At 47.6% G+C, this 21,099-nt stretch overlaps 1 protein-coding gene across 10 annotated transcripts in view; it reads right to left on the bottom strand.

Moving 5' to 3' along the window:
• Nucleotides 1-21,099, bottom strand: part of LOC123752290 (hexosaminidase D-like) — a 373,939-nt gene that overhangs the window by 54,602 nt on the left and 298,238 nt on the right. Inside the window, exon 1 of one of the 10 annotated variants that reach the window (XM_069308792.1) lies at nucleotides 9,765-10,549. The exons of 8 other annotated variants lie outside the window; for them this stretch is intronic. The gene's annotated coding sequence lies outside the window, so the exon portion shown is untranslated. Of the gene's footprint in view, nucleotides 1-9,764; nucleotides 10,550-21,099 lie in introns of those variants that run through there. One more of the 10 variants, XM_069308900.1, reaches the window with a different exon arrangement.

The following is a 21,099-nucleotide window of genomic DNA, read 5'->3' as shown; positions in this document are numbered from 1 at the left end:
CGACCAATACTGGAATACGCATCGCGGGCATGGAATCAGCACCTTGCGAAGCATAAATTAAGAAAGTACAGATGTTTGCAAGAAGACTGATGCCGGAGTTAAGAGGCTTAAACTACGAAAACAGGCTCGTGGAACTAAATCTCACAACCCTAGAGAAGAGAAGGAATAGAGGGAATATGATAAGAACATATAAGATACCGAGGGGAATATATAAGACAGGCGGCAAGGCTAACCCTCTTCAGACAGAGGAAGTAGGACAAGAGAACACAGGTGGAAGCTGGAAACTGAAATCCACAAGGCCAGATTCTACGTGTTGACCCACGTGTCCGGTACACTACGTGTTGACCCACGTGTCCGGTACACTACGTGTTGACCCACGTGTCCGGTACACTACGTGTTGACCCACGTGTCCGGTACACTACGTGTTGACCCCCGTGTCCGGTACACTACGTGTTGACCCCCGTGTCCGGTACACTACGTGTTGACCCACGTGTCCGGTACACTACGTGTTGACCCACGTGTCCGGTACACTACGTGTTGACCCACGTGTCCGGTACACTACGTGTTGACCCCCCCCCCCCCGGTTACCTCTGCCATTTAGCTAATCAATGATCGCTCCTCGCCGTCTGGCCGGCTCCCTCACCGAGTGGGGTCCAAGAGCTGAGAAAAGTATGTAACCCCTCCACGTTGTCGCTACTCTTAACCCCAGCTAACCTAACCTAACCAAACTTTACCTATCCAAACTGAACCTAACCCATCTTATCCTATCCTAACCCAACTAAAATCAATAAAATATTGATTTCCCATATGACGGGCACGAGGTGGGTGACGTCACACTGTTGATGCCAGTACAGGTTTTGGACCCTACTCGAGTCACCACATCGACTCGTTTTCGTGCTTCGTGTCGGTTTCCAGGTGCACGGCGCCGGAGCACGACCTCGCGCCCTCCACAGTGGCCCCGGGCGCCACTCAGGCCAAGATTCATACGCAGACCGCGGCGTCTAACAGCCTGGTTGGTATACCAGACCACCAATCAGGGAGCCCGTTCTCTTGATTTGCCACAACATGAAACATACGGGTTACTGACACGCACGACCCCTAAGCAACCCACCTAACCTAACCAAGCTACTGATAAAAAAACGTAGATATTTATGAGCCGCTTCTTTTATAGTAGCCTGTAGTTTGTACGTTGGGGACCACAACGTGTAAAATGAAGCACATTAGTTGAGAGGACGGATTGGATCAAAAGTTAAGAGACTGTGCCGAGGGGACATTGATCCCCGGAACCACCACAAGGTATGCAGGGCAAGCAAGGAACGCCCACTAGGCTATACACTCAGTAGTTAACAGATGGAATGCATTAGGCAGTGATGTGGGGGAGGCTGACTCCATACACAGTTTCAAATGTAGATATGATAGAGCCCAGTAGGCTCAGGAACCTGTACACCAGTTGATTGACAGTTGAGAGGCGGGACCAAAGAGCCAGAGCTCAACCACCGTCAGCACAACCAGGTGAGCCCACAACCCCACACAACACAACCCATAACTATATCCCGCTCTGCACACTTCCCCCACCAAACTAATCACACTCATATTTGTAGTTCATCAATCCAACTAATCAAAGTTGCCAAATACTGCCATGGGAGGCCGTCCTCATCAACAAAGGCCAATTGCTCGTTAATTCCGCCGCCAAGCTCTCTATTTACGTACGAAAAACGGTTTACACACGACTCACAACTGATGACGTTCAAACATTTCTCGAACAGTGTTACCCTGACGCCCTCTGTTCGAACCACGACCCTGTGAATGCTTCACCCACGTACTACACACACAAATATAATCACCACCAGAACCTAAACATCGAAGATTAACTATATATTGATTTCTAATAAGTAATAGAATTTATAAACGAAAACAAACCTATTTTGAACACCCAATGTGTTAAAACCGATCAATGTGTCATTATAGATGGGGAGGGGGGGACGGCCGTAGCTTTAACGAACTTAGCCTCAGGACAGGCTGCCCTTCGCCTACAGGGTTCTGTAAAAACATATATTTCTATTTGTGTTGTTATCTATTGGTTCATTTAGTCTTGTAATATTGCCACCGACTTTACAGACTGTCCATTTGTGCCCCTCTCTGACTTCTCTCCACTATACAGCACACTGACTGTTTGTCCTCCGGTCCGTGGCTGGCTTGGGAGGAGGTCCGTAACCTTAACAAGCTTCCTGGACCTGACAATAGGAAACCGTATCTTTTCCTCCCATCCGATCTATGCCCTTGTTATGTCCCCCTCCCTCTCCATCTTCCCCTCTTCCCCTCTGCCTCTCCCACTCTCTCCCTCTGCCTCTCTCTCAGCGAGGTTGTATCCAAACATTCCTCTTCCTTATGCAGTCGCTGAGCCACACTACCTTGAGGTTACCTTGAGGTGGTTCCGGGGCTTAGCGTCCCCGCGGCCCGGTCGTCTTGATTCAGATCGGCGGCTTGATTGATTGGTGACCAATCACCCATCCTCAAGCCGTCAGGCGTGAGGCTCAAGATTTGGGGACATTCTGGCGGGACAAATATATTCGTGTAACGTTTAACCAACGTAGGATAGACGTCATCTACGTCGATTCACTGTTACGTCATCGTCATCAGATTACATCAACGTTTGGTGAGATTTCCGCGGTGGGTTAGCGGAGGGGGGGGGGGTGAAAGTGGATATGACTAGATGCACCACTGGAGCAGTGACTGGACTGCAGCAGACCATGCAACACTTACAGGCACCACTGGAACACTGACTGGACTGTAGAAGACCATGCAAGACTTACAGGCACCACTGGAACACTGACTGGACTGTAGCAGACCATGCAACACTTACAGGCACCACTGGAACACTGACTGGACTGTAGAAGATCATGCAACACTTACAGGCACCACTGGAACACTGACTGGACTGTAGAAGACCATGCAACACTTACAGGCACCACTGGAACACTGACTGGACTGTAGAAGACCATGCAACACTTACAGGCACCATTGGAACACTGACTGGACTGTAGAAGACCATGCAACACTTACAGGCACCACTGGAACACTGACTGGACTGTAGAAGACCATGCAACACTTACAGGCACCACTGGAACACTGACTGGACTCACTGGTGATTGACAGTGTGTGAAGGTCTGGCCTCGGCGTGGTGGCTGTGCTCCTCCTTGTAGCCTTGGAGGCCTGGTCGACGACCGGGCCGCGGGGACGCTAAGCCCCGGAAGCACCTCAAGGTAACCTCCTCAGTGCGTCACACCGTTCTCCTGACTCGCTACTCCGTACAAAACCCAACCTTTAAGCCTGACCAGAAACGTACGAACATTAACAACGCCCTCCCCCCCCCCCCTACCCATTAAACCAACTGAGTCCGATGCAAAGAAAACGAGAATATTTGTGAGCTGTTACGTTTCTCAAGAGGTTATATTTGTAACGTTAGTTACGTCAATGAACCGCTAGGATTCATCAAACATTATGTAACCACTTACGAAACCTGTACATCAGCCAGTAGCCTGGCCACCTTGGGGCAGTAGCCTGGCCGCCTTGGGGCAGTAGCCTGGCCGCCTTGGGGCAGTAGCCTGGCCGCCTTGGGGCAGTAGCCTGGCCGCCTTGGGGCAGTAGCCTGGCCGCCTTGGGGCAGTAGCCTGGCCGCCTTGGGGCAGTAGCCTGGCCGCCTTGGGGCAGTAGCCTGGCCGCCTTGGGGCAGTAGCCTGGCCGCCTTGGGGCAGTAGCCTGGCCGCCTTGGGGCAGTAGCCTGGCCGCCTTGGGGCAGTAGCCTGGCCGCCTTGGGGCAGTAGCCTGGCCGTCTTGGGGCAGTAGCCTGGCCGCCTTGGGGCAGTAGCCTGGCCACCTTGGGGCAGTAGCCTGGCCACCTTGGGCCAGTATTATTCTCGTCTCCTGTCCAAAGAGTACATTTTGAGAGCTTAGGGACAGTCCCAGTAATTCAGATTTGTTATCGTATCTATGCGTGCCGTATATGTTATCTTTATTCCATCTAATTCAGAGATCTCTCTTGCTCTGAAAGGGTGAGTACCGAACAATACTCAAGACGGGACAGTACTAGTGATTTGAATAGTGTTTAATTAACAGAGTGGTAGATGGTTGGAACATGGTAAGTGAGAAGGTTGTGGCCAAAACCGTCAGTAGTTTCATAGAGTGCTGGGAAGACGGGACACCACGAGCGTAGCTCTCATACTGTAACTACACTTAATTACACACCTAGGTAGTCACACACACACACACACACACACACACACACACACACACACACACACACACACACACACACACACACACACACACAAACCAAGAAACTGGAACAAAAGGAGAAGAGAGTGGAAGAAATACAGAGGCCAGAGGACACAAGAAAACCTGAAAATATCCAACATGGATATTAACGAACAAATAAATACAAGAAGCGTATCGGAAAGAAACTAAATATATATATATATATACAGATTCTAAAGCAATATATCAACCAAAACAAGATGAAGGAAAATGACAGTGAACGACGTAGAGACTAGATAACAAAAAATATCAGGGGAGCTGAACATACAGGAAATGACAAGGAAATGTGTGAGGATGTAAAATGGCAGTTTCCAGGGAGTGTTTACGGGCGGACCCGACCCTGGCCGTGGCGGCCGACCCCAGACCAGAGGCTGGCAAGTGTTGAGGTACCGACGGAGGCAGCAAGGAGACAGCTAAGCATCACCAGATGACACTAAAGCTACAGGGCCAGACAATGTATCACTGTGGATGATAACAGCGGCAAAAGCCCTCAGCATACCTCTAGGACTGAACTGGAATGATTCAACTGCAAGGAGAGAATTGCCCAGCTGCTAGAAGAAGGCAAATGAGGTACCACTGTATAAGAAAGGAGATAGAGAATAGACACTTAACTACAGACCAATGTCACTAACAAGCATCCTAAGAAGTACTCGAAAGAATAATAACGATAAGACTAGTTGCATACCATGAGTTGAAATTGAAATTGAAATAAGTTTATTGAGGCTGATACACACAAAATACACACAAAGGGATGAGGTAGCTCAAGCTATTCTTACCCCGTTCAGTATATGGTGTTAATACATACACAGACACACATCACAAACAATAAACATATTACCAAACATTCTGAGAGATAAACACATATATTTCCTACCAAGAGTATGTAACTAGTATACTCCCCCCCCCCATCCCATACCTTTATCCTGACCCCTTCCCTGTGTTATGTAGTTGTAATGGCTTGGCGCTTTCGCCTGGTCCATTCTCTCCCCTGTACCGACAGAACAAGGCCTGGCAGTGGACGCAACACAAGAATTAACTCTGGGAGGCTCATATAAGGATGACGTCAGCAGCATACTCTACACTAGCACACGTCAGATCATCATTCAGCAACCTAAATAATGAGGCATTTAGCTCGCTGTGCACCGCCACGTGGTGGTGGTTAGTGTGTGGTGCACGTGGTGGTGGTTAGTGTGTGGTGCACGTGGTGGTGGTTAGTGTGTGGTGCACGTGGTGGTGGTTAGTGTGTGGTGCACGTGGTGGTGGTTAGTGTGTGGTGCACGTGGTGGTGGTTAGTGTGTGGTGCACGTGGTGGTGGTTAGTGTGTGGTGCACGTGGTGGTGGTTAGTGTGTGGTGCACGTGGTGGTGGTTAGTGTGTGGTGCACGTGGTGGTGGTTAGTGTGTGGTGCACGTGGTGGTGGTTAGTGTGTGGTGCACGTGGTGGTGGTTAGTGTGTGGTGCACGTGGTGGTGGTTAGTGTGTGGTGCACGTGGTGGTGTGTGGTGTGTGGTGCACGTGGTGGTGGTTAGTGTGTGGTGTGTGGTGCACGTGGTGGTGGTGTTTAGTGTGTGTGTGTCACCACGTCTAAAGTAACATATAGGGAAACTGGAAGTGGTTCACAAGTTTAAGAGGATCGTTCTAGAATTGCGAGGAATGGTTGTTATGGAGAAAAACTAAACCTGTCTGTCGCTAGAAAAGAGAGAGAGGAGACATGATGACGACACATAAAATACTTAGAGCAGACAGAGTGGAAATTAGTAAATATTCACAATAAATACCAAATAAAACAAGAGTACATGGACTATGAGAAACAGATCAGCCATACAGATGTTAAAAAGTTTTCTTTTAACGTAAGAGTACTGGGACAAATGGAAATGAACTAAAGGAGCAGGTTGTAGAAACAAATTATATTCACAATTTTAAAAGAAGATATTTTAGGGAAATAGGGCAAAATACCTACCTGGAGCATACCTGGAGCATACCTGGAGAGGGTTTGGGAAGTTCTTCTACTCCCCGAGGCAGGCCTGGGGCCAGGCAGCCGTTGAATTACACAACCGGTGCTAGAAATCCAGGGTCCGGGATGTAAAGATCGATTCTTTATGTACAAATATAATATACATACACACACTCCTTGTATACCTCGTATGTCAGAGGAATGCTGGAGTATGCGGCTCCGGCGTGGAATCAAATCTAGTCAAACACATAACGAAGTTAAAAAAGGTTCAAAGATATGCCACCAGGCTAGTCCCCGAGCTGAGGTGTATGAGCTACGAGGAAAGATTTCTGGAATTAAACCTCACGACACTGGAAGACTAGAGAGTTAGGGGAGACATGATCACTACCTATAAAATTCTCAAGAGGAATTGACAGGATAGATGATAAACTGTTTAGCACGGTTTGAGGCATAGAGACGTTAGAAAGAACTTTTCAGTGTCAGAGTTGTTACCAGGTGGAATGCATTAGGCAGTGATGTGGTGCAGGCTGACTCTATACACAGCTTTAAATGTAGTTATGACAGAGCCCAGTAGGCTCAGGAATCTGTGCAGCAGTTGATTGACAGTTGAGAGGCGGGACCAAAGAGCCAGAGCTCAACCCCCGCAAGCACAACTAGGTGAGAACACAACATAGCCCAACGCTAAAGAGAGAAGTTGTGTAAAAATGAAGACGGACAATTCCAAAAAGCTCTTGCCTCATAACTTAGCTTAAGTGGGTCTGCAGGAACACTAGTCAAACACACCCACACACAGACTGGCCTTCCCCGCCCTCTCCACACGCCGCCACCACCACTACTGCTGCTGCTGCCACTGCTGATGCTACCACCACTACCACAACTGCTGCTGCTACCACCACAAAGGTTGCTGCTGCCACCACCACTGCTGTTGCTACCACCATTACCACAACTGCTGCTGCTACCACCACAACTGCTGCTGATGCTGCTGCTACCACTACCACAACTGCTGCTGCTACCACCACTGCTGTTGCCACCACCACTACCACAACTGCTGCTGCTACCACCACTGCTGTTGCCACCACCATTACCACAACTGCTGCTGCTACCACCACTACCACAACTGCAGCTGCTGCTACCACCACAACTGCTGCTGATGCTGCTGCTACCACTACCACAACTGCTGCTACCACAACTGCTGCTGCTACCACCACTACTGTTGCCACCACCACTACCACAACTGCTGCTGCTACCACCACTGCTGTTGCTACCACCACTACCACAACTGCAGCTGCTGCTACCACCACAACTGCTGTTGCTGCTGCCACCACCACTACCACAACTACTGTTACTACTACCACCAACACCCCTGTGGTGGTGGTGGCACTACCACTACTCAGTTGCCAAGTCAAAGACATTAATATCTGCCTGCAGTTTTCAGTGTCTTTAACAGAGGTAATTTTCAAGTTGATTTTTGTATCATCTGCAAAGGATGACACGAAACTGTGACTAGTATTTTTGTTTATATCAGAGATAAGAATGATAAATAGCAGCGGTGCCTGGACTGTGCCCTGAGGTACAGAGCTTTTCACTGCACTTGGACTTGATTAAAAAAATTTAAATTTTGCCCCGAGGGGCGAGTTTATTGGACAACGCCACTCATCTTGTGAGTGGACATACCGCCATAGCAGCATGTACAACACTCCCCAATAGGAAGAAAACCCTGCTGGGTTGTTCATCCTATCACTAGTCTTGGACTTGATCTTACTTAACTTGTCGTCACTCTCTGCATTCTGTTTGATAGAAAGTTACAAATCAAACGCCCCAGTTTACCCGTCATTCCCATTGATCTCATTGTATGGGCTATCACTCCATGGTCACATTTGTCGAATACCTTTACGACGTCTGTGTGTATACAATATCTGCATTTTGTTTTTCCTTCTAAAGTAATTATCTAAAGAAGGCGGAGACTGTATAGCACCATTTTTTCTTCTAAAGCTTCCGTGATTTTGTCATAGTGTTTGAGTAACTGTGACAGACAGGATCTTTACGCTCTAAATCCATGTTGTCCTGGGTTGTGAAGGTCATTATTGTCCATAAAACTGGAAATTTGATTCCTAATCACTCTTTCAAGAACCTTTATTATGTGTGATGTTAGTGCAACTGGTCTATAATTTTGTGCCAAGGCTTTATTACCTCCCTTGTGCAGAGGAGTTATATCTGCAGATTTAAGTGCTGCTGGTATCTCCCCTGTATCCAGGCTCTTTCTCCATATTACACTGAGTGCTCGCGCTACTGGTACTTTACATTTCTTTATGAATATTGAATTCCATGAGTCAGGACCAGGGGCTGAGTGCATGGGCATATTGTCAATTTATCTTTCAAGGTCTTCTGTGTTCATGTTATTATCAGTTATATTACCTGGAGCTTGGATGTCATTCATAAAGAAGCTGTTTGGATCTTGAACTTTTATGTTGTTTATTGGTGTGCTAAACAAAGCCTCATACTGGCCTTTTAGAATTTCACAAATTTCTTTGTGAAATCCACTGTGGTCCACTGGTCCACTGTGTTGTCCTCGGTGCACAAACCTTCAGTTATAAATAAAGGTCCAATACTGGTGGAGGTTTTTGATTTTGATTTTGCATATGTAAAAAATTATTTTGGCTTTTTATTTATCTCTTGTATAGCTTCATGTTCCAATTCCATTTCCTCAGACTCGTATGATCGCTTCAGCGTCTGCTCTCTTTCTTTGATCTCCCTGTTTAGGTTTATTTTCCTTGCTTGTGATAGTCGTGTCTGTTGAAGTAATTCCGTGATTTTTCCCTTCTCCGGTACAGTCGTCTGCGTTCTCTTTCTAGAGTGGTCCTCTTCCTGCCCCTCCTCACATGCACGTGCTTCAAGCAGACCTTGTATGCTTCAGCTGTCAGTTGAGCTATTCCCTGTGTGGGAGTTTTGTCGCTAAGACTGCCTCTCATTGGATATACCACCACATTCACCACACTACACTCACTATCACTGCACCACCACCACTCACCATCACTGCACCACCACACTCACCATCACTGTACCACCACACTCACCATCACTGCACCACCACACTCACCATCACTGCACCACCACCACACTCATCATCACTGCACCACCACACTCACCATCACTACACCACCACACTCATCATCACTGCACCACCACCACTCACCATCACTGCACCACCACCACACTCACCATCACTGCACCACCACACTCACCATCACTGCACCACCACCACACTCATCATCACTAGACACATTAGCACACACCAAACGACACACCAAAATATTATTTAAACAAATACAGAGACATGTACCTGAATCAAGCGTGGCTAAAGTCTAGAGGACAAGCACTATATTCAGTCTAACAACTATAGGGAAGCGCCGGACCAGAGGGCACATGATCACGACGTATGCGGTGATCTACAATTAACACAACTGTTGGATGAGCCAAGCCTTAACATTACCCTCCCACCTGGTATCGCAGGCCGATTCTAAATGACCCATTTGTAGTATTTGACTCGTTGACGGGTGCTCAGTGGGCCGCTGCTTCTGTCTAAGGTGCCATATAGCACTGTACCGATCAAAATTAAAGATCGGTGTTCCGCTCTTCCCCTCTGTTTACTGTTTCAGTTGACTATTAAGGGCAGCACAAGCCATCACACTGACTCATGACACCAGAAGCGTCAAGAACTGTTAGCACTCGCTGAATCACTTCTTTAACCGACTGGTGCCAGAAGAAGATGGCTGTCTCAGAAGTAATCAACCACACACACTTCCGTCTTAACACATCACCGGGGCGAAAGTGGACGTGTTTTCGCAACAATTAAACACGTTCCTACGTTGTCTCTGCCACGTGGACCGTCGGGCAGTTGAGAGCAACAGCTTTATTGATCACGTTATCACGAGACAAGCCGGGCTCCAGGCTGGGCTTGGAGAGTAGACCTCTCCCAAGTGAGTCAGGTATATGTAGAATTATCACTGCCCTATAGATGGTCACCATGCGCGTCTCTCTACACACACAAAGCACATACACAGTTCACAGTAATATTGGGCACCAGTCTGCTGCCTCGAAGCTTACAGTGACTTCATCGGAGTAGCCCTTGTGTTACTTTAAAGTACATCCTGGTTCTTGGGCAAGACGTGCATCTGGAGGACGCGGGTTCGATCCCACCGCTCTGCTCCAAGGACTCCCATACAAAGCCAGCTTAGAAGGGGAGTGAGGAGAATGGTGGCGTCGGAGGACATCCTGTCACAGCCGGAGTGCTCGTGAGTGGGACTCCCGTCCTCTCCTGAGTGTGTCCCCCCCCCCCCCCGCCCCATGTTGCTGCATCCTCCAGCTCCCCCTATTGTGTTGTGGGTGTTGTTGTGGAGCACTGTGTTGTGTTGTGCTGTGTTGTGGGTGTTGTGTATGTTGTGTTGTGGGTGTTGTTGTGGAGCACTGTGTTGTGTTGTGCTGTGTTGTGGGTGTTGTGTATGTTGTGTTGTGGGTGTTGTTGTGGAGCACTGTGTTGTGTTGTGCTGTGTTGTGGGTGTTGTGTATGTTGTGTTGTGGGTGTTGTTGTGGAGCACTGTGTTGTGTTGTGCTGTGTTGTGGGTGTTGTGTATGTTGTGTTGTGGGTGTAGTTGTAGTGCACTGTGTTATAATGAGGTCATTCACGCTGTCATTTTAAAATTCAAGTTATTAAAATTAAAGTTAAAATTTAAAGTGTTGCCAACTACTTGAGAAACCTGTACATCTTTCCTCAATCACGGCAGCTTTGCTTATATTAAACATTTGATGAGTTCCGAAACACCGCGAGGTTGTTAATAACAACCTTGTCTTGTGAAGTTTCCAAGCTCGTAAACTGTTTACTAAGTGCAGACAATGCCGTCGTGATTACGGAAAAAATGTAGATTACGTTTAAGTTCTTGCATAAATCTCGGATTTATGAATCCGGAAGATTCATAAATCCCAGAGGAAACAAAGACTCGTGGAGCCACGCGGTCGTCGGTACAGCTTTGCCGGACCAACCGGGCTGTGGTGGTGGGTATGTGGAGCCTGCGGGCCGCTCCAAGCAACAGCCTGGTGGACCAAACTCTCACAAATCAAGTGGTACATGGAGCAGCAGGCCCCAGCCTGGACGCCGCCACAACCCAACTGGGACGCTGATTAACCCCACTGAAGTTTCCATTTGTTTTCATTCGCTTAAGATCTATTTTAATTTGCATTATTCGTTTTTTTCAGTATTTTGTGACTTATTACATATTCAGCTTATTCTTCAGTTATTATTCTGTTGGTTATTGCGTGTTTCTTGCGTGGTTTGTTTCAGGTTTGGACCCGGGGAGCCTAGCGCAAATTACCGTTGGTCTCGCCTGCGTGACGCTTACACATTCTCCAGGTTTTTTATACTCCCATAATTCACAAAATGGCCGGGAGGAAAGCTGCCCCCCCCCCCTCAAGGACCAGGGGTGAGGGGGAGGAAAGCTGCCCCCCCCCCTTAAGGACCAGGGATGAGGGGGAGGAAAGCTGCCCCCCCCCCTTAAGGACCAGGGGTGAGGGGGAGGAAAGCTGCCCCCCCCCCTCAAGGACCAGGGGTGAGGGGGAGGAAAGCTGCCCTCCCCCCTTAAGGACCAGGGGTGAGGGGGAGGAAAGCTGCCCCCCCCCTCAAGGACCAGGGGTGAGGGGGAGGAAAACTGCCCTCCCCCCTTAAGGACCAGGGGTGAGGGGGAGGAAAGCTGCCCCCCCCCTTAAGGACCAGGGGTGAGGGGGAGGAAAGCTGCCCCCCCCCTTAAGGACCAGGGGTGAGGGGGAGGAAAGCTGCCCCCCCCCGTAAGGACCAGGGGTGAGGGGGAGGAAAGCTGCCCTCCCCCCTTAAGGACCAGGGGTGAGGGGGAGGAAAGCTGCCCCCCCCCTCAAGGACCAGGGGTGAGGGGGAGGAAAACTGCCCTCCCCCCTTAAGGACCAGGGGTGAGGGGGAGGAAAGCTGCCCCCCCCCTTAAGGACCAGGGGTGAGGGGGAGGAAAGCTGCCCCCCCCCTTAAGGACCAGGGGTGAGGGGGAGGAAAGCTGCCCCCCCCCGTAAGGACCAGGGGTGAGGGGGAGGAAAGCTGCCCCCCCTTAAGGACCAGGGGTGAGAGGGAGGAAAGCTGCCCCCCCCCCCCCCCCTTAAGGACCAGGGGTGAGGGGGAGGAAGCCTACCCCCCCCCAAAGAACCTGGTGGGCAGCTTACCCTTCAAGAACCGGGAGGAAAGCTCCTAACCTCCTCTAAATCGGAAAGAAAGCTTACCCCAACAACCAAATAGAAATCTTACACCCAGAACCGAGAAAAATGCTCCTCCCCCCCCCCCCACCGTTAAGAATCAGAACGAAAGCAAGCAACCTCCCTCCTCCCCCCCCCCCCAGCCATACATAATTAGAGATATATATCTTCCTATTCTGACTATGACTAAGAACATGAAATAATAAGACTAAGAACATGAAAAGGCCTTTTAAAATTAGATAAAAAAAAAAAAGAATCCCCAGACTTTTGTGAGCTTGTAAGGACTCAGTGCGACGCTGTGAATGTATTCGCCTGGTCACAAATTGTACACATTAGTGACGTGAACAGATTTATTGCAGCAAATTACCTCCTAACCCCCTCATTTCTACATTTCAAGAATTATGATTCGTTTTTGGCTAGCAAGATGAAATTGATATTAAGGTGAGGTCAACATGAGCTGGAGTTGAGGCTACGGTGTGTGCTGCACGGGGTGTGAAGGGTCAATATTAAGGTGAGGTCAACAGGAGCTGGAGTTGAGGCTACGGTGTGCTGCACGGGGTGTGAAGGGTCAATATTAAGGTGAGGTCAACAGGAGCTGGAGTTGAGGCTACGGTGTGTGCAGCACGGGGTGTGAAGGGTCAATATTAAGCTGAGGTCAACAGGAGCTGGAGTTGAGGCTACGGTGTGTGCTGCACGGGGTGTGAAGGGTCAATATTAAGCTGAGGTCAACAGGAGCTGGAGTTGAGGCTTCGGTGTGTTACTTGTGTGTGAAGGGACAATATTAAGCTGAGGTCAATAACAGGCAGAGCACGAGGCTTGGTAACGGTACAGCTCGCGAGAACTCCTCGTCCTTCCCTTGACAAGGAATCACAACTACTGTCAATAAAAGTTATAAAATAAAGAAGTAAACAAAAATAAACAAATAAATAGTAATTTTCCTTGTGTGATCCAGGCTCACCTCCTAATAGAAGGTCGCATATTGACGTATACTCCCCACCTAAGAGCGAAAAATGATCCTACTAGAAAATGTACGCGGCTCGCGAAATTGACGTATTGCACCGTTTAATATTTTGGGTCCCTTGGTAGGTTAGGAGAGGGCACTTTAATACCACATTGTCTTGACGTTGGGAGAAAAGAATTACTGAAAAAAAAAAAATTTACCACTTACGGGCTATTCATGCCCGTGCCACTTCTTGGGTGGCTTAATCTTTATCAATCAATCATCAATCACGTTGGGAGACCCTAGGAGGACGGGCTGCTGATGCTGCTCCTCGCTCTCTCCTACTTTATTCTCTTGCACATTATTTTTAGTTTCGATAACTTTACATACAGATAAACGTAATTATTAGAAACTTGACAAGAGTGTAGTAGTAGTGTGGGGAGTGGGGAGAGGCGTGGGAGGGGTTGTAGGCGTGGGAGGGGTTGTAGGTGTGGGAGGGGGAGGAAGAGGAGTGTGGGGGGAGAGGAGTGGAGAAGAGTAGTGTGGGAAGGGGGAGGAAGAGGAGTGGGGGGGGAAGGGGGAGGAAGAGGAGTGGGGGGGGAGTGGGGAAAGAGAAAGAAGAGTGTGGGGGCTGAGGAGGTGAAAGCCGGCAAATTAACACAATTCATAAAATAAAAAATGCGTGAACAAGGCAGGCGGCCAGATGCTTGTCACCAGCCTCGCCAAAACTTCACAAACTGCAACATGGTCAAGATGGCTGGTCGCCACGGGGGTATGTGGGTGTCATAGGTCAGACGGGGGTCGGCCCAGGTGTCACGCTCTCAAGAAATTTTGGCATCAATAGCTTCCCCCTCCCCCTCCCAGCGATTTTCATGAAGTCTGCAATAAATTCAGAGGTGTGTTTTCCGTAGAGTTTTTCGTGTTTACTCTTGTATAAAAGCAAGACAGTGTCGTCGCTACCCTGGTGTGGGCCAGACGTGTAGGCCTACCCCTCCACATGGATTTACTGCTAAAGGGGTACAGACGGCCTTAAGGCTTTCGCAACCTTACAGTGATATATACCATCTAGCTCCTGGAAGCTTTCACCTAGATTTCAAAGTGGTGAGCAGTGCAATCTGATCAGATATGGACAAACAATACCTATGTATTTGAAGTGGCGCCTTGGGCAGTGGGGACATGGCCGCTTCCCCTTACCTCACGCCTGGTGGGCAGACGCCTGAGGTGGTACCCCGGGCGCTGGAACTTTAGCCCCTATTGCCCCGTTCCCTAAAGCTGTAATTCCCCTGTACAGCCTGGACACGGTGGCACGAACGGACCACTTGCACACCACTATACAGATGCCTCAGTGATTGGTGGTACCAGTGCAGTGTTACATACAGTGTAGAGGACTATTAAGTGTGTGTGTGTGTGGATAAAGCAGGTTTCAGAGTGGCACTCTCTACACCTGTCACTCTGGTCGGAGCCACACTACCCTCAGCAGTGTTGCCAGCTGACCGCGTATACACCTGCGTTCGCTTGTAAGTGTCTGAACTATTCATCTTGTCTCTGCACTATGATTAGTAGCCGCTGTTGTTCTGGGTCCAGGCCATAGCCTGAAGTGCTACTCTGTGGTAGAAGCTGATGTGTATTGTCACTTCATGTTGTGACTCTGGCAACTATGGCCACTTCCCTCCCGCCTTCTGGGGACACCCACAGCGACCCTTCCCAAAATGCTTCAGACGCAGTTGCGTCCACTTCAGCCACCTCCCCGCATGACTTACAGCATGACCAATCACTCCATCCCAGTATAGCCGGGTATGGGGACACCAGCTCAAGTGATGAAGCAGCATCGGATGGTGGTTTTACTGCATACAAAAGCCGGAAGACCTTACGTAAAGAGAAGAATTTAAGGGGAGGTAATAATTCTGTCAAGACGACCAATGTCACCCCCACAACGGGAGGGGCACCACGACCCACCCTAGCACCCCGTAATAAATATGCCAGGCTGGCATTTCCATCTCAAGTTACCAGTGACCAGAGGTACGTCTGGATGAGACGGGACCTTCCTAGCTATTTTCCTGACCCCATTGACCTCATAATCCCTAGACACGCCTCGCCCTACATCTATGTAGCCAGGTCCGATGAAGTCACCATCTCGGCCCTACTCCAAGGTCAAGTGGGTGGCATCACATTCAGTAAAGCAGACTCTCCTGAGAGGTCCAGGAGGTACAGAGAGTACCTTGTCACATCCTACCCTCATGACCTTGACACCTCCCATGCGAAAGAACTACCAGGTGTGCACAGTGCAAGACGCATCATGTCTGGAAGCAAGCCACTCAACAGGATTGTCATCGTCTGGAAACATGAGACACCGCCCCCCAGTCATCACACGTTCCTAGGCCCCTACCGGCCAGCCTGCCCCATAACACCCTGGGAGTCCTCAGCTGTCATGTGTTTTAAATGTCAACACTTTGGTCACGTAGCCAAACACTGTCAATCTTCAGGCACCTGTGCCTTCTGTGCAGACAATCATCTCACTAAAGACTGCCCCAATAAAGACCACGCCCCTGGGACCGATGAGACCTCATCCTCAGCCACCAAGCTCAAGTGTTCCAGGTGCTTGCGGGAGGGCGTGACCGCCTGGCACAAGGACTGTGACAGGCGGCCTCCCCCGTACAGCGCAGTGGGGCAACCCTCCACCACCCCAGTCAGCCCCCCCACCCGGGGTGGCCCCACCACTACACCTACCCGCCCCCACACCCGGAATGACCCCACCACCGTTCCTGACACCAACAGCCTGACAACCTTCCCTGGCCTACCTGGGAAGCCTGACGCCAGCCTGCAGAGAGAGGTGTTAGAACTTCCAGCTCGCATGAACAAAATAGAAATTACCGTCAATAAGCTCCAAGAAACACTCACGAAGATTGAAAATGGTCTCAACAGCATTTATGCTAAGATCACCATGGACAACCCGAGTCAGTGTTCAAGCGATCATCTCGCCAGCCCGAGGAGTGAAGCGAACGTCCGAGTCTCTAGTGAAATGCCTTCCAGTGCTATAAATGTTGACCCGTCTCCAGCAAGTATTGACCCCCTCTCCAGTGCTGTAAGTTTTGACACGTCTCGAGCAAGTCTTGACGCCTCCTCCAGTGCTGTAAGTACCGTTGTGTCGAGTGAAACATATGAAAACCCGTGTATCTTAGATGTATTTAACAAATTCACTCAAGAACTCATTAAAAACAATACCGCTTGTGTGTCTACGATTCCTGACGAACATGAAATGATTGTAAATGATAGGAAAAATACAGGCAGCCAGCTGAGCTTGAAACAGGTGAAAGAACTCTTTGCCATTAATGACGATGAACAATTGGCATTTGTAAGCAATAGTCTACAACTTGTGAATCTTATAAACACTTCTCTTCGTCAGGTTTATGAACACCATTACCCACGGCCAACTCACTCTTAAATTTCTCACGTGGAATGTGAGAAGCGTGCGAAGGAGGCTGTTTGATCTAATGATGTACGCTGGTGCCAACAACATTGATGTATTGTGCCTGCAGGAACCATACACTGCAAACACAAAAAATAAAACGCCACCCAAACTCTCAGGTTATGTAGCTTTCTCAAATGTTGGTTCCCATGATGTCGGTATCTTGACGTATGTTAAAAGTAACCTAGTGTGTAAACATGTTAAAAACCACAAAAGTGACGACTCATATTATCAGCAGTTTCAGATTGCTACAGCGACCGGGTTTCTTAACTTAGTTAATGTATATGTAAGGTGTGATCAAATGGTGGAAGCTTCTCTCCCAAAAATTACCAGCAGCTCTCAAACCATTGTAATGGGTGATTTTAATGCTAGACACACTAGCCTGGGTGACACCAAAACAAACGGGAATGGCAGAGTCTTTGTAAAATACTTAAGAGATAATAACATGTCCGTATTCAACTTTGACTCCTCTAACGTCACACACCTCAGGGGTGGCAGGCTTGATTATGTCATTGGTCACGGCCTCATTGATAATGCTGTCGGAGGATCAATTGTTCATGAATTAGTTAGTGATCATTTTGCCATATTCAGTTCATACACTATCAATAATGTCAAACCCCTAAGCTTTGGAAAAAAAATAATTAATATCCCTGAAAATTTACACATGCTCTTCAAATTCCGCATTTCTGAATGGTATAACACTTACTGCTTTACTACCGTCAATGCATTATATGAGGACCTGGTCACTGAAGTAACCGCTTTTTATGACAATGTTGTAAAATCCGCAAGACCCAAACCAATGAGGAAGGGACAGAGGTGGTTCACTGACTCACGCCTTATGCCCCTGCATGACAGAGTTCTATTCCTCGCTGAGCAGTATAAAACACATAAAACAGCTGACACCCTCAACATATTTCTTAAAGCCAGCCGAGAGTTTAGAGAGCTAAAGGAACAGGTGTATAACCAGCACTGGGAACAGTTTCTGCAAGGCATCAATCATGCAACATCCTCATCCCAAATGTGGAATAAAATTAAAAAGATTTCTCGTCCTAGCAGTCGTCAGCTTGATCACCATTCACCTGTAGACTATGCCGACATGCTGCTTCAGCAATATGCAAGCACTGCTAGTATAAGCAGCCTGCCCCTAGATGTGCAAAACTATCTGGCTAGTACTAAAATAAATCGTAACTTCAATATTGAAATTGCCTGTAGTGAAATAGGGCCTGATGATAACTATGGCATAACCCCCTTTGAAATTAAAAATGCACTCAAGAAAGGTAAGGCTACCTCTCCTGGAGAGGATGGCATCACATACAACACCATGAGAGTACTTGCTGAGCTGCCAAATAGCCCTTTGCTAGAATTGTTTAATCAAAGTCTAAGGCAGGGTGTTTTACCTGACCGCTGGACACAGGGACTCATAATACCCATACCCAAGCCTAATTCACAAAAATTTAGACCCATTTCTCTGACGTCGTGCATGTGCAAAGTTCTTGAGAGAATTATTCTCGACAGACTAATGTTTCAAATCAAGCCCCACCTTGCCCCTAACCTGTATGGTTTCCTTCCTGGAAGAAGCACACAAACTTGCTTTGCTGAGTATTTTATCAGAGGGGGACCAAACTCTCAGGCGGCATTTATTGATCTCCAAACTGCTTTTGATACAGCAAACAAAGAAATAATCCTAGAACAGCTAGCCTCTTTTGGAGTTAAGGGAAGACTGTTGACATGGCTCAGGGGGTACCTGAGTAACAGAACCGCCTCAGTCCTTTTCAAGGGGGTCAAAAGTAAACTCTGTGCACCCTTTGAGTTGGGTACACCCCAGGGTGGAGTGCTAAGTCCCACACTGTTCAATGTTCTGATGCACAAATTAACAATTGATATTCCCACACTACCTGACGAAGCCGTCATTTGTTATGCCGATGATATATGCATTGTTGCAAATTCCCAAACTAGACTGCAAGCTCTACTTGATTCATTCGCTGCTAAAAGCATTGAATGTGGTCTTGTTATCTCTATAACTAAATCCAGAGTTCTCCATCCCAAAGAGAAAACTCATGTCCCTATAGCTTTCAAGGTCAACAACCAGAACATTGAAACGTGTGGGCAGCACAAATACCTTGGAGTTGGTATTAACAGTGACATTGTAAATGATCTACACCGTAGGTTAAAAGAAAGACTAAAACCATTGAGAACACTTACTGGTAAGAATATTGGTATCAATATTAAATATGCTAGACTATTCTATATGATGTTTGTTAGATCTCTCGTTGATTATAATGCTCTGCACTTAATTAATTTCCCCTCCTCTGTGTTGGACAAACTTGAAGTAATACAGAACGAGGCCATGAGGATAATTCTTGGTGCCCCAAGATGCACAAGAATCATCAACATGAGGGAAGAACTGAAGTTTCCAACCATACTAGAGAGAATAATGCAAGTTAACACTACCTTCTGTCTTAAAGTCATGAGAGATCCTACATCTCCTACATTGCTCAGAGACAAATTATTTAGTGCTGTTAACACCCTTTTGACTGGTGCCGACATACCAACTCACTCCTTTTATGATAATTGGCTGAGAAACAATGCTTACAATCTCATTAAACTTAACATTCCTTTTAAGTGCAATCTACCTGTCTCTGATATTCCTCTTTATCTGTACCCCACCATTCAAGTATCATACACACCTGTCACCAAGAAAGATAATGAGAATCTTGCTCTACTCAAAGCTGTCACTCTTGAAACAATTGCCTCCTCCATCGAGAGTCTAAGATCTCACGAGCACTGTGTCTACACCGACGGCTCAGTCCAGTCTTCTACTGGACGGACTGCAGCGGCATGTAGGTTCTATAGAAATAATATTTGCACAAAGTCTGTCAGTGTCAGGCTAAACAACTGGCTGACCTCCACACAAGCAGAACTAGCAGCATTACATTTAGCAACCAGCACATTAAAAAATATTGGAGGAGGAATAATATTCTGCGATTCAAAGTCTGCTCTTCAAGCAATCGAAAACTTCTCTTGGAAGATCGACAGCAAGAACCTCATACTCCCAATTATAAATGACCTAATTGATGCACAGAGTAAAGGGTCTCGAATTTCCTTTGTATGGATACCTTCACACATAAATATAACCCATCATAATGAGACAGACATTGCAGCCAAATTAGCGTGTAACAAGTTTGAAGTTGAATTAGATCTAGGTATCCCTATCTCTGCTGTCAAAACTGTATTGGTCCAAACATTCAGATCTGATAGGAAAGAACTTACTGACTCCCAACGACCTGAAAGTACTAGTATAAAAAGCTATGATTTGTTCAGATCTGAAACCTACATCTATGGACAGCACAAAACGTCCACTAGACTGTGCGACACAGTGGTTGCAAGGATCAGGTTGGGTTACCGTTACCTGTGGCAGGTGGCTGCAGGTGACGGGTCTCCCAATCCTGAGCACTCCAGTTGCAAACTCTGTGAGCAGGAACTACGGCATGATCTCCCGCACTACATCACTGAATGCCCAATTATTAGACCTTTCAGACCAGTTGGCATGAGGTACCTGGAGCTTTGCAATTACTTTATTCACTCTCGTATTCTTGAAGATATCCTCACAGTATACCCAAAATTTGCCAGTGCAGGCTATTAAACACATGACTCTGTATGACTAACCATCCTGCGAGATGGGGACTTGTATTACCACTGCTACCTTATTCAATCTTGTGTTGTTGATATCCTCAAAATGCATCCGGAGTCTGCCAGTGCAGACCGCTAATCACATGCCTCTGTATGACTAACCATCCTGTGTGATGGGGATTTTATAGCATCACCTAGTTAGTTTTTTTTGACACACTGTACTCCACTTCATATAGTCTAGGGTAGCTGCACTAATGCAGATGTACCTAATATGTTAATAAAAAAAAAAAAAAAAAAAAAAAAATAAAAGCAAGACACACTCTGTGAGCAGGAACTACGGCATGATCTCCCGCACTACATCACTGAATGCCCAGTTATTAGACCTTTCAGACCAGTTGGCATGAGGTACCTGGAGCTTTGCAATTACTTTATTCACTCTCGTATTCTTGAAGATATCCTCACAGTATACCCAAAATTTGCCAGTGCAGGCTATTAAACACATGGCCCTGTATGACTAACCATCCTGCGAGATG

Source organism: Procambarus clarkii, chromosome 1, assembly GCF_040958095.1.
Source record: "Procambarus clarkii isolate CNS0578487 chromosome 1, FALCON_Pclarkii_2.0, whole genome shotgun sequence".
Lineage (NCBI taxonomy): Eukaryota > Metazoa > Arthropoda > Malacostraca > Decapoda > Cambaridae > Procambarus > Procambarus clarkii.
This window is presented reverse-complemented; position numbering and strand designations above follow the sequence as displayed.